Source organism: Lithobates pipiens, unplaced genomic scaffold (assembly GCF_037356315.1).
Source record: "Lithobates pipiens isolate NorthernLeopardFrog02 unplaced genomic scaffold, aLitPip1_a1.2 Scaffold_11, whole genome shotgun sequence".
Classification (NCBI taxonomy): domain Eukaryota; kingdom Metazoa; phylum Chordata; class Amphibia; order Anura; family Ranidae; genus Lithobates; species Lithobates pipiens.
In genome coordinates, this window is record NW_027507696.1 from 6,876,501 (window position 1) to 6,890,221 (window position 13,721).

General features: G+C 45.9%; 1 protein-coding gene across 1 annotated transcript in view; it reads left to right on the forward strand.

The window, feature by feature from the left end:
* Nucleotides 1-13,721, forward strand: part of DIPK1B (divergent protein kinase domain 1B) — a 154,734-nt gene that overhangs the window by 20,939 nt on the left and 120,074 nt on the right. The gene's annotated exons all lie outside the window — the stretch shown is intronic.

A 13,721-nucleotide genomic window follows, 5' to 3' on the forward strand; every position in this document is an offset into this window, starting at 1 on the left:
GAAATCATATTTGTCTGTAATCTATTGACAGGCACAGTCCTAAACCATAGGAACATTCAAAAGCACACCAACTGAGGGATAGGCAACACAGCAAACAAACGGTAACATTCTTGAGGAAAAAAAACCCAAAAAACTGGGGACTGCCAGCAGCTCCAACAGCCACTGAAGGACCTTACACTTGAAACTGCTATTAGATGAAGCCCAAAAAAACACCTAGTAGAACTTACAGAACATGTGAACAGAAGACCAGGTAGCAGCCTTGTAAATCTTAGGAAACAGTTGCCTGATGCCATACAAGCGAAGAAGCAACCATAGATATAGAGTGTGTTTTGACAGTAAGGCCCCTTTCACACGGACGGATAGAATGGTGCTTTTAGCTGCGGATTTTCTAGTTTTCTACCGCAGCTAAAAGCACACAATGCTTTCCTATGGCCCCATTCACACACAGCGTTTAGCCGCGATTTTGTTACATGCGGTTCGGTGCGAATAGAAAAAATAGAATTGTATGCGTCCAGGTGCGATGTAGCGCAGCTATAAGCACATAACCGCAGGTAATCGCAGTGTACTATTTCTCCTGCAGATAGCAGCGGCAACAAGGAAAGAAAAACAATAGGAAGCACATCAGAAATGGCAAGAATTTTCCAAACGCAGACGCAGCTAAACGCAGCTAAACGCAATGTACAACTGCAAGTGAACGCTGTGCCAGGATTCTCTGAATTTCAAAATAACAAAACATGTTTTTAACAGCGGCAGAACAGCCGCCCGTGTGAAAGGGGCCTAAGGGGTGGAATTTGATCCTTGAACCCTTAGGTTTGATCATGGTGGCTCAACTATAAGATGGGGCATCCATCTGACATGACAAAAGGGGAATCAGTCTTTATAAATGGAGCAGTGGCTGACAAATAATCTGTGCAAACCACATCCGGACAATAGAGGGAAATTTCCTTTTGGTGAACTGGAGCCAGACAGATGTCCTGGTTAGGGTGAAAAATTTAAGCAATTACAGTAAGCCGGCTATAAATGGATCGAATCCCGGCTGGTTCAGGAGTGGGCTCCTTGAGGGTAGGGACTGATGTGGGTGTAGCAATGTACAGGGAAAGGGACAATTGTAGACACTTACTCAGGTTGAACTGGATGGACTGGTGTCTTTATTCAACCTTACTAACTATGAAACTATGAAACCTGCTGAGATTCAGTCCATCCATAAGCAGGCTGGTTGTACTGAAGTTGATCCACTGATCGACTTTAGATTCAGTGCAACCCGCCTGTCTGATTTTTTGCATTCGATCATTGCCACTAGCAGTGACCATTACCTTCTGTTGGCCAGGAAGGCTCCCTACTGGCAGAACACAATAGCTCTGTGGGAGGCATTCTCCATCAACAATGACTGTGGTGATGGGTGAATCAAGCATTTTTCTTTCCCTCCACTCATGTTGAAAAGAGAGAAAATTGTATTATCTTTGACCTGCCTTAGGCAAGAAGGAAGCTGTGGATTGCAACACCATCTTGTCCCTGTGCAAAAACCAGAAAGAGGGTTCCTTGCGCCACCAGTTCACACACTTGCCTTGAAGAGATAGTGACCACAAGAAACACCACCTTGTAGAAGAGGGTAAAGACTGGAATGTACTTAATGGGTTCAAACTGCAGTTTCTAAAGTGAAGAGAGAAGCAAATTCAGATCCAAAGAAGTCACAGGAGAAGAGATGGAGAGGAGCTACACAGGGGACCTGCCTGTACGGCGTCTTAATCAAAGAGTGACAGGCCAGTGGTCTCTGAAACAGATTAGAAAAAATGTGAAAAAAAATGGATTAGTCTTTAACAAAGTAGAGCTGAAGAAAAGATGTCCATCTTCCTAGGACTGTGGGATGCTGGTAGTAGGAAGGGTTTTCTTGAGTTGGGCTAAATGTTGGTAATGGTAATTGTCTTATCGCTTGTAGCACCCTCCAGCTAGACTGCTAGATAAATTTTATTTTTGCTTCCATTGTAGTGATTGGAGAACTGATTGCTTGTTTTGGTCTGATCGGGATTTCCTGAGCTGAGTGTTTGATTGCTTCCCCCTGCCCCTTGAAGAAGCTTCCAGAGCATAGAGAGGGAGATTCAACTGATAAATTTAATATTTTTCAGGCCCCAGCCAATCTCTGAGGTGTGTCCAGAACGTGGCTGATGAGATGATCAATGTGCAGTGGGCCTGGGTAGATTGTTCTTTCCTCTCCATGACGGTGCCACGCCTTAGGGGGCTGTTGCCCCTTAAGAGACAATTGAAGCGAGTTAAAGATTACAGTTTGGGCCTTAATGGCTGCTGGGCTGAGGGCCTAGGGAAGAGTGTAATTTGCTGGAGGTTACTTCACTAAAGTCCTGGGTCTGGAGAAGTTGCTTGTTAAAGAGGAAGTAAAGGCAATATAAAAAAAAACACCCTATAAGGCAAAGGCATAATGAGCTAGTATGCATAGCATACTAGCTCATTATGAATAACTTACCTGAGAACGAAGCCCCCGAAGTGGTCCTCCGTCTTCATCTTCACCACTGCCATGTATCCCGGAGTCACTTCCGGGTCTCGCTGCTCCGGCGCTGTGATTCGCCGGAGCTGCGATGACGTCACTCCCGCGCATGCGCACGGGAGCCGACACGAGCTGCATATCGCAGTGAGCTGCGGCCTGCTCAGTGCGCCTGCGTGCCACTGTCTACGGCGCATGCGCCGTAGACAGCGGTGCCTGCCTTTTTGGAAACATCTCCTAAACCGTATAGGTTTAGGAAATATTTCTTGGACATAAAGGTAAGACTTAATCTAGGCTTACCTGTAGGTCAAAGTGGTTTTTAAGAGTTTACAACCTTTTTACCTCCATTACTAATGATCTACCTGCAGATGCTGGGTGGCAGACAGCTCCTGGGACACTGTGAGTAAAGACCTTGTTGAGGACATCCCAGTGAGGGAGAATTGTCTCCCTCACTGGGAAGCGTCCGGTGGAAGCTGAAAGGTGTGCATCTGATCTAGATGACCCTGGGAGTGTGGAGGCTTGTGGATAAGCAGAACAAACTTGCAGTTGTCAGCACAGGTTATAGTTAATGATCTGATTGTAAGCTCTTTAGTCTGGCGACAAATGTCACTTCAATTTCCAAAGACAGCTACTATCTTGTTCTGTGCTTTTCAGCAATGGCTAGGCATGTACTGGCCATCGGGACCACTGGGAGTTTCCCAGTGGGCTGATGGTTCAGTGGGCCGGTTTAAGTGACAGCCAATGGCGTCCCTAGGGGGTGGCTTTTGGGGCTATAGCCCCAAATCTGGGGCCCATAGCCCAGAGTCCCAGGGGTCACCATCCCCAGGGACGAGACCCACTACCGGGCCATGGCCTCTCTGCAGCCATGCGGTGGCCAGCATGGGAGATCCAGAGAGTGGGCAGGCAGCACAGGAGAGCTCAGTGACCGAGAGAGCAGAGAGATGACATCATCTCTCACCGCCCTTCCTGCACCACCACTGTTCTGCCCTTGTAGTGTCATATTTTGCTGCCTATCACAGAATGCTACGGAAGTGATGTTGCTGCCAGAAATTTTGCACTGCGCATGTGCGATGCGTTCCAAATACTTGCGCCATGCGTTCCGAATGATTTGCGACAATGCAGACCAGTGAAACTGTCAAATAATGTCAGAGAAGTGAGGGGAGGTTCTCTCTCCGGTGCTCTCTGCTCTGTCTAAAGTTAATGTCACGATTACCTCCCCTCACTCCCATGACATTATCTGACGGTTTCACTGAACTACATTGTCGGAAATACTCTGGAACGCATGGTGCAAGCATTTGGAACGCATCGCGCATGCGCAGTGCAAAATTTCTGGCGGCAACGTCACTTCCGCAGCATTCTGTGATAGGCAGCAAAATATGACACTACACCCTTACTGTGCAACCGTGGGAAATTACATCATCTTTCACTGCCCACCCTCTTGGTGACCCTGAGGTAAGGAAGGGCTTTCTGGGGAACCTGATGCAAGTGGAGGGGCTCTTTGGGGACCCTGATGTAAGGGAGAGGCTCTCTGGGGACCCTGATGTAAGGGGGAGGCTCTCTGGGGACCCTGAGGTAAGGGGCCCTCAATAGGGATCCTGATGCAAGACTGAGGCTCTCTGGGGACTCTGATGTAAGGGGGCCTATCTGGGGACCCTGATGTACTGTAAGGGGGGGCTCCCTGGGGACCCTGATGTAAGGGGGGCTCTCCAGGGGCTCTTATATAAGGGGGAGGCTTCTTTTACACAATTGCATATAGTTTATATACTGTTTTTGTGCGTGTTTGCAAAATTAAAGTGGGCCAGTCTGGATGAAGTCCAGGGACAAATTTTTGTCCCAGTCCAGCCCTGGCAATGGCTTTATATAATCATGTGATTTGACATGGAAAACTGAAACGCTGAGTTGAATGCAATTTCTAGGGGTGCCATAACAAGGGACAATTGTTATGGAAGAACATTGGTAAATTTCCATGTTTCAGCTGCCATGTCTCTGATTATGACACCCACACAACATAACTAGATCAGGGAATTATCCCACGGCGAAGGACTGGCCTCAGAGAAGCGCTATTTACCTACAAGTTTGTGGCATTGAATATAAATTGAATATTAACATGATCTGACACAACACATGTGGACGCAGCCGTGCCATTGAGCCGCCGAAGTGGAAAAAAAAGTTCCCCCGGCCTTACTACAATACTTAATTACCGTGACAAAGACATCACTCTACGGACAGACAGGCCAGCGCCATTACCCGGCATCGCTGCCTATGAATTTGAAAGAAAAAAAAGACCTTTGATGCATTGAAAATGTTTTTTTTTTTTTTTTTTTTAAAGGGCTTATCCAGCCAACAAATACAATAACAGGGAATGGCTAATGCTGTCTGGCAGAACTATAGCTGTAAAGCTGCACATTAGGTTTTGAGCAGGTTTTTCACAGGGCTCCCAGACAGAAATGCTTTTTATTCTTATCACATAATTCTGTGCTGCTGTGAACTTAGAACTAGCTTTACCGCTGAATTCATCTTTAAAGCCCATACACTAGGGTTGCTACCTGTCCAGGATTCACCCGGACAGTTCGGGTTTGGAATCATGCGTCCGGGTTTCAGTCCACCTGAAACCCGGACACATTATTCAGAGCGGACTATGGCTTCCCAGCAGGGTTGCTGGCTGCAGATGTGTAAGCCAAGAGTGTGTGTTATACGCTCTTTCACGCTGCCCAAAGCCATCGCTAACAATCCCCCCCCCCCCCCCCTACACACACACACAGAGAACGGGAGGGGAAAGAGGGCTCGATCTGCACCTCTTCCACCCACTCCTACTTCTCTGTGTCTACCCACACTCCAATCCCTGGAGCTGTGGCTCAGAAAAGGAAAGTGAAGGTGGGGAATAGTAGCCTCTGAGACATCTGGATGAGAGGTGCTGACTGCCAAGGGGTGAATGAGCTCACCATCCATCTCTCTCTGTCACTGAAGTCTACCCTCTTCTCTCTCCCATCTCTGAGCAAGTACACTAAGGTAAATCAGAGTTCCCCTTTACACCAGAGGCCACAGTGTTCCTTACATCAGAGTCTTCTCCATACATCAGAGTTCTCAGTGTTTCTCCTGAAACCAGGGTTCCCAGAGCATCCCTTATGTCAGAGTCCCCAGAGTTCTCCCTTATATCAGAGTCTGCAGAGTCCCCCCTTACAGTGTAAGGAAACTCTGCGAGTTCAGATGTAAAAGGGGAACTCTGTGGACTCTGATGTAAAGGGGTACTCTTGTGATTAATTTCACATGATTAGAAATGTTATTTAATTGCAAAATATATGTATAGTTTATACAATAAAAAAATATAGAAAATTTGTTGTGCACCGCTAAAGTGTTTGGGTTTGACTTGAAGAAAAGGCGGCAACCCTACCATACACACGGTCTGACTTTTTGACAACAAACATGCAAATGAGCTGTTTTGGAGCAACATCCGACCGTGTGCACGCTCCATCGGACAAACTTTTTCCGTTTTCATCAGACTTTTTTTGGCTGTGCGAACGGACAAACTTTCTGGCAACAAAAGTCCGATGGAGCAAAGTCCGATCGTGTGTACAGAAAACCATAGGAGTTTTGTACAAAATACAAACACGCATGCTCAGAACCAATGCAAAAGATCAGATAACAATACAGAAGTTGACCAAAGGTGGCGGTAAAGAGCAGAAAAACCACGTGATTTGGTGAAAGTTGGCTGAAAAAGTCCTTCCGTGCCGTGTGCAGTACAAGTTCTCGGCCGACGCCCTTTGTACAAAAATCCACAGGAAGGTTTGTACAAAGTCCGATTGTGTGTATGAGTAGGGTTGCCACCTGTCCAGGATTCACCCGGACAGTTTGGGTTTGGAATCATGCGTCCGGGTTTCGGACTGCCTGAAACCCGGACACATTATTTAGATTGACTATGGCTTCCCTGCAGCTTCCACCCCCACCCCACCCCACCCCCCAAACACTCCTACCCCTCTGTGTCTGCCCTGACTCCAATCCCTGGCTCTGTGCCTCAGAAATGGAAAGTTGGGGCTGGAAATTTGAAGGTGCTGACTGCCAAGGAGTGAGTGAGTGAATACAGTAAGGCAAGTCAGGGTTCTCAGAGCATCCTTTACATCAGAGTTCCCCTTTACACCAGAGGCCACAGTGTTCCCCCCTACATCAGAATCTTCTCCATCCATCAGAGTTCTCAGTGTTCCTTCTTAGATCAGGGTTCCCAGAGCACCCCTTATGACAGAGTCCCCAGAGTTCTCCCTTACATCAGAGTCTGCAGAGTCCCCCCCTTACAGTGAAAGGGAACTCTGTGAGTTCAGATGTAAAATAGGAACTCTGCGGACTCTGATGTAAAGGGGAACTCTTGTAAATAACTTCATATGATTAGAAATGTTATTTAATAGTAAAATATATGTATAGTTTATACTATTAAAAAAAATTGCTGCGTGGCGCTAAAGTGTTCGGGTTTGACTTAAAGAAAAGGTGGCAACCCTATGTATGAGGCTTTAGGGTCTCGCATCAAAGGACATGCATGCGTGGAATTTTATGTCATTATGTATGTGATACAGCTACAGTTCTGTAGTGCTGCACTACAGCAGGATACAGACACACCCCTAACTTTCTGATTGGACAGAAAGAGTAATAGCATGCTGATGAGGTCAGTCTTCTGCTCTCTTGATAACTCAAATCTGCCACCTCTCCCTACCTGAGTGCTGCTGTGCAGAAGATAACAGGAGGCTGATACCAAGACAGATGAGGGTATTTAGACTAGCTGCATTTAAAAATACATTTATTATTATTATTATTATTTTTAAATGATTTTTTTTATTGATTTTAAAAGTGTATAACATACAACACAGAGCCTATTGGGCATACCCAAGCTCGACAGGTCTCAAAGACCAAAAATAGCTATATATAGACAACTAACTAAGTCATGTGACTCAAAAACCGCATCAAAAACACAACGAGGGTGCGTTATCGATGTGTTCTGGCTGCATTTTCAATGCATTTCAACAGAGAGGTGCAATTTTTGGGTGTTTTTTTTTTTTAACTGGCCAAAAATACAGCAAGCAAGATTTTTTAACACTTCAACGAAAGCACAACGAGCACGTGACTCAAAATCCGCATCAAAAATGTAACACAAGTGCGTTATTGATGTGTTCTTGCTGCATTTTCAATGCATTTCAACAGAGAGGTGCGATTTTGGTGTGTTTTTTTTTAACTGAACAAAAATGCAGCAAGATTTTTAACACCACAACGAAAGCACAATGGACCAGTGTGAAGACATGCATAGAATTTAAAGGGATGCATTTTTCTTGAGCTTTTCTTGTGCTAAAGGTGCCGATAATGGTTGACAATGCAGTCATGATCATTTAATTAATATATATATATATAGATATAGATATATATATATATAGATATATATATATATATACATATATATTATTATATTATTATATATATATAGATATATATATATATATATATATATATCTATATATATATATATATATATTTATTTATTTTATGTTTTTAAACTGTCCTTTTTTTTGGTTTCCGTTTTGGCCAATTGCATCTTGAATTTTCGGTTTTGGTTTCAGCACTAAAATTTCTATTCGGTGCACCTCTAATGCCGCGTACACACGACCGGACTTTTCAACATCAAAGGTCCGACGGAACGATTCCGGCAGACCATTCGATCGTGTGTGGGCTGCAGCGGACTTTTGATTTGCAAAAATCCATCAGACTTTAGAAATGGAACATGTTTCAAATTTTTCCGCTGGAACTCCGCCGGACTCAGTTCCTACCGAGAAATCCGCTCGTGTGTGTGCTAGTCCGACAGACAAAAACCGACGCTAGGGCAGCTATTGGCTACTGGCTATGAACTTCCTTATTCTAGTCCAGTCATACGTCATCGCGTTCGAATCCGTCGGACTTTGGTGTGATTGTGTGTGGCCAAGTCCATTCAATTCGGAAAGTCCGTCAGAACTCTGTCAGAACTCTGTCAGAACTCCGTCGAAAGTCTGTCGGACCTAGTCCCTCAAAGTCCGGTCGTGTGTACGCGGCATAATAATTATTCATAATTAAATCAGGCTACCTAATGATGAATGGAAAAACTCATGGGAAACTTCCTGCTATTAGCCGCAAAAAAGCAGCCCTACCTAAACCTATGGGTGGCTGCTGGCTCCCACAGATAATTGTGCCCACTTGCATGTAATGCCGCGTACACACGATCGGAATTCTCGTCGGAAGAAGCTCTGATGGTTTTCCCGACGGAATTCCGCTCAAGCTGTCTTGCCTACACACGGTCACACCAAATTCCGATCGTTTATAACGCGGTGACGTACAACACGTACGACGGGACTAGAAAAAGGAAGTTCAATAGCCAGTAGCCAATAGCTTCTGTCTCGTAGTTGAATCTGAGCATGTGTGATTTTTGGCGTGTCGGAATTGCATACACACGATCGGAATTACCGATAGAAAGTTTTTCCGTCTGGAAAATTGAGAACATGCTATCAATTTTTGGCTGGCGGAAAATCGGACAGCTAAATTCCGATGGAGCGTACACACGGTCGCATTTTCAGATGAAAAGCTCTCATTGGTCTTTTTCTGGCCGGAATTCCGATCGTGTGTCCGCGGCATTACAGAATGCAATGATCACATGCAAGTGATCTGGACGCAGACTGCCTGCCGCACATCTAATCGCAGGCAGGGCGCAGCCGCAGGCGTGAATGCACCCTAAATGTAGATGGCAAATGTTATTTTTAAAAAATATGGCAAACCTTCTTCTCTAAATTGCTCTTTTCTCATACTGAATTCAAAACAATCTTTTAACCCGGATTATTCTCAATGCTTCTTCTACCGAGATGAAGGTGGCATTATCTAATAAATATCCACTAGAGGGAGAACCTACAGTTCTCAGCGCGAAATATGAAACAGCAAATATGTCAATACGAATGTGAACGCCACATAAAAAGAAATGACTTCCCTATCAATTTGACCCAAATTTATTTTTTTACTCTCTGAAGGCAAACACTCGATTCCTGTTTAAACTGAGCAGAAGTTGGAAGATCCCCTTAAAACTTTTTTTTTTAATTATTATAAAATGCGTCTGGTGTTGTCCCCGTGTGACACAGTGGCTCCAGAGTCCCGGCTATTTGTTGAAAACAGGTGTTTGATGGAAAACATTTTGTTGCGGTCTTTTCTACACACGACATCACTGCAAAGCAGCCGGGCGCAACGCCAAGGCAAGGTGAACGGTGGCAGATGGGCTGACTATATATTCTACTCGTGTTTTAGTAATCTCATTATTAATAGCTTCCTCCCGCAGTCCCCATGGGGGTCATTCCCCGCCTTGTAATGGGCCTTCTTATCTCCACCTTAGATGTCTCCGACAGGGATGATTATGAAGAAAGAGACGCTCCAATTTCATCCGTTAAATAATGTGTACATTATTGACAATGGAGCCATAAGATTGACAGATGCTGATTCGGCATTGTAACAGGCGGCATTTCATTGTGGTGACGGGCGCATCATTTCAAATGAATACATTACATTACAAGCAGATTGCAGCCTTTCCGGCTGTCAGGGAGCGATACTCCCATATACAGGTATTTCCAGGAAAACGGAACAGTCTTTATAGTAACAAATAAGCCCCTCCTCCTTTTCCACAACCCCTGGCCAGGATACCCTCCTTGCAATCTTCACCTGAAGCGGTATTAAACCCAAAACCAAAAATGTCATATATTGCATCTTACCAATCATTAGATGTGCTGGCTGCATTTGTTTATACTGTTGTAAGGCCCAAAGCAGTCTTGCAAAAAAAAATAATAATAATAATACAAGAATCAGAAGGGCAAAATCCTTGTGCAGCACTTCATAAAAGGAATGCACAAATATGATTGCCCCCATGTACATATGTAGGTTTTGTCACATGTACAGAGAAAGAAATTGCCAAGCAGAAATAGGAATACTTACAAGATATAAAAAGTATTTTAAAATTTAAGGATAGAAAGGATAGTCATGCAAAACATTTATTTGCAGTTTTTTTGTGGGCAATGGCTGGTGTTGGCCCTTCAGTCATGACAAGATGCAGCTTGTCACTTGCCACGTCACCTGCCACCACAAGCGGATTGTCATTTGCCATGCTGCCTGCCACCAGATGCAGCTTGTCACTTGCCACGTCACCTGCCACCACAAGCGGATTGTCATTTGCCATGTTGCCTGCCACCACAAGCGGATTGTCATTTGCCACGCCTCCTGCCACCAGATGCGGATTGTCACTTGCCACGTCCCCTGCCACCAAATGCAGTTTGTCGCATCACCTGCCACCAAATGTGGAATTTGTCACTTGCCATTTCTCCTGCCGCCAGATGCAGCTTGCCACATCACCTGCAACTAGATGTGGTTTGTCACTTGCCACGTCCCCTGCCAGCAGATGCAGCATATCACATCACCAGCCACCTCATGCGGATTGTCACTTGCCACTAGATGCAGCTTGTCACGTCACCTGCCACCAGATGTGGATTGTCACCTGCCAATAGATGCAGCTTGTCACGTCACCTGCCACTAGATGTGGATTGTCACCTGCCAATAGATGCAGCTTGTTACGTCACCTGCCACCAGATGCAGCTTGTTACGTCACCTGCCACCAGATGCGGATTGTCACTTGCCACCAGCTGGAGCTTGTCAGGTCACCTGCAACCAGATGTGGTTTGTCACTTGCCACTAGATGCAGCTTGTCACGTCACCTGCCACCAGATGTGGATTGACACTTGCCACTAGATGCAGCTTGTCACGTCACCTGCCACCAGATGTGGATTGTCACCTGCCAATAGATGCAGCTTGTCACGTCACCTGCCACCAGATGTGGATTGACACTTGCCACTAGATGCAGCTTGTCACGTCACTTGCCACCAGATGTGGATTATCACCTGCCAATAGATGCAGCTTGTCACGTCACCTGCCACTAGATGTGGATTGTCACTTGCCACGTCACCTGCCACCAGATGCAGCTTGTCACATCACCTGCCACCTGATGCGGATTGTAACTTGCCACGTCACCTGCCACCAGATGCAGCTTGTCACATCACCTGCCACCTGATGCGGATTGTAACTTGCCACGTCACCTGCCACCAGATGCAGCTTGTCACATCACCTGCCACCTGATGCGGATTGTAACTTGCCACATCACCTGCCACTAGATGCAGCTTGTCATCTCACCTGCCACCAGATGTGGATTGCCACTTGCCACTAGATGCAGCTTGTCATGTCACCTGCCACTAGATGCGGATTGTCACTTGCCACGTCACCTGCCACTAGATGCAGCTTGTCACGTCACCTGCCAGCGGATGCAGCTCATCACTTGCCATGTCACCTGCCACTAGATGCAGCTTGTCACGTCACCTGCCAGCAGATGCAGCTTGTCACTTGCCATGTCACCTGCCATTAGATGCAGCTTGTGAGGCCACCTGCCACCAGATGCGGATTGTCACTTGCCAGTGAACTGGCCCCTTACACGGATGTGTGATCACCCGAGTCTCAGTGACTCGGTGATCACAGCACGTGCCGCGCGCTCCTTGTAGGGGGCGCATGCAAAGGGGAGGCCATCATATGGCCTCCTGTAAATTCAGGTCCGCGCTGTGGCCATCATTCGGCTATAACTGGGGCGGAAAGAGGTTAAGGACCTTTTTAAGATGAGGTGCAGACATGTGGCTCCCATGCAGGGCTGTCTTTTATCAGCATGGGGATGCATGAGCATTGTGTGCATTCCTGTGCCAGCACCCCATTCATTTTTGTTGCAGGGGGCATCAGTGCAGTGCTGTCTGGAGGGGGGCTTGTGCTGGTTGTTTGCTGCCCCCCCCCCAGAAGAAAAGCCCATCAGCCACCACAGGACATTAATGAGCAAGTTTGGGCCAGGCCTTCTCGTTCAACATCAGTGCCTGACCTCACAAATGCGCTTCTGGAAGAATGGTCAAACATTCCCATAGACACACTCCTAAACCTTACGGACGGCCTTCCCAGAAGTGTTGAAAGTGTTGAAGCTGTTATAGCTGCAAAGGGTGAGCCAACTCAATATTGAACCCTACGGACTAAGACTGGGATGCCATTAAAGTTCACGTGCGTGTAAAGGCAGGTGTCCCAATAATTTTGGAAATATATACTGTATATGTGAATGGGGTCTTACTGCCATGCAATTGTTTTAGGACATGACTATAGAGACCATGGATGTGACAAAGAGTCAGTGAATAGCAACAACAAAAGCTTTTAGTTTACTATAGCGATGTTCAATGTTCTTTACTTTCTATTGAAGAGGGATAAAATTAGGCACGTGAGTACATAAATATCTATAAATGAACTGACGCGTTGGCGCTCACTTATAAAAACTGCGTCTCGCAGCAACCAATCACAGATTACAGAAAAGTGAAAGCGATAAAGATTTTAAAAAAAACGGGTATCAGTGGACCATTTTTAGTGCGCGTTTCGCCGCGTAGGTGTAGTAAAACTGCGTTATTAAATCTCATAAATACTCATCTTCTCCCGATACCTTCTTCTGACTCAAGTCAAGCGGAAGAGATTTCAATCACTTTAGTAAATGGACTCCGATGAATTGAATTCATTACAACAGCCATATCGGGCTCGTACGCGGCCTTTTCTCGCTCCCCCTTGTGCAAGGGGTCTGTGGCATATTTACGCACTAATAACATTTTAATGGGGCCCCCGTTATTCTCTAGTCGCAGCATCTGACGAGGTAGCCTGACAGATGCGTTCTGATTAGGTTTAGCTAGATGGTTTGCATTTTGCGCACAGCGGCGGCGGAGAAGCCCACAGTGATGACAAGCAGGTACGACAAGGTCGCCGCATCCCTTAGCTGAGAAAATGAACCTCGTTGTGCGGCAGGCGCTGAATATTGAATTTGACTCTTACTCCTGCTGCGAATTGCCAATTCTCTCGCCTATCTCCCCGCGCTGCCTCTGGGCATGACTGGGCCGCATGGTTTTTTAAGAGACGGCAGTGAAAAAAAAAAAAACGACGCAGAGCTGAACGGGGACTATGCAAAATTTATAAAAATGGAAATTCATTTGACCTGTGCGCTCCACAGGTCATCTTCATATAGATGGGGTAACCTACAGGGTGGAAACGCTTTGCTTGTGTCGCAATCTGCACGCCAGGATTTACTTGTCTGAATTCATTTTAAACTCATCCTTTTCAGATCAGCATTTTATGCTTTAAG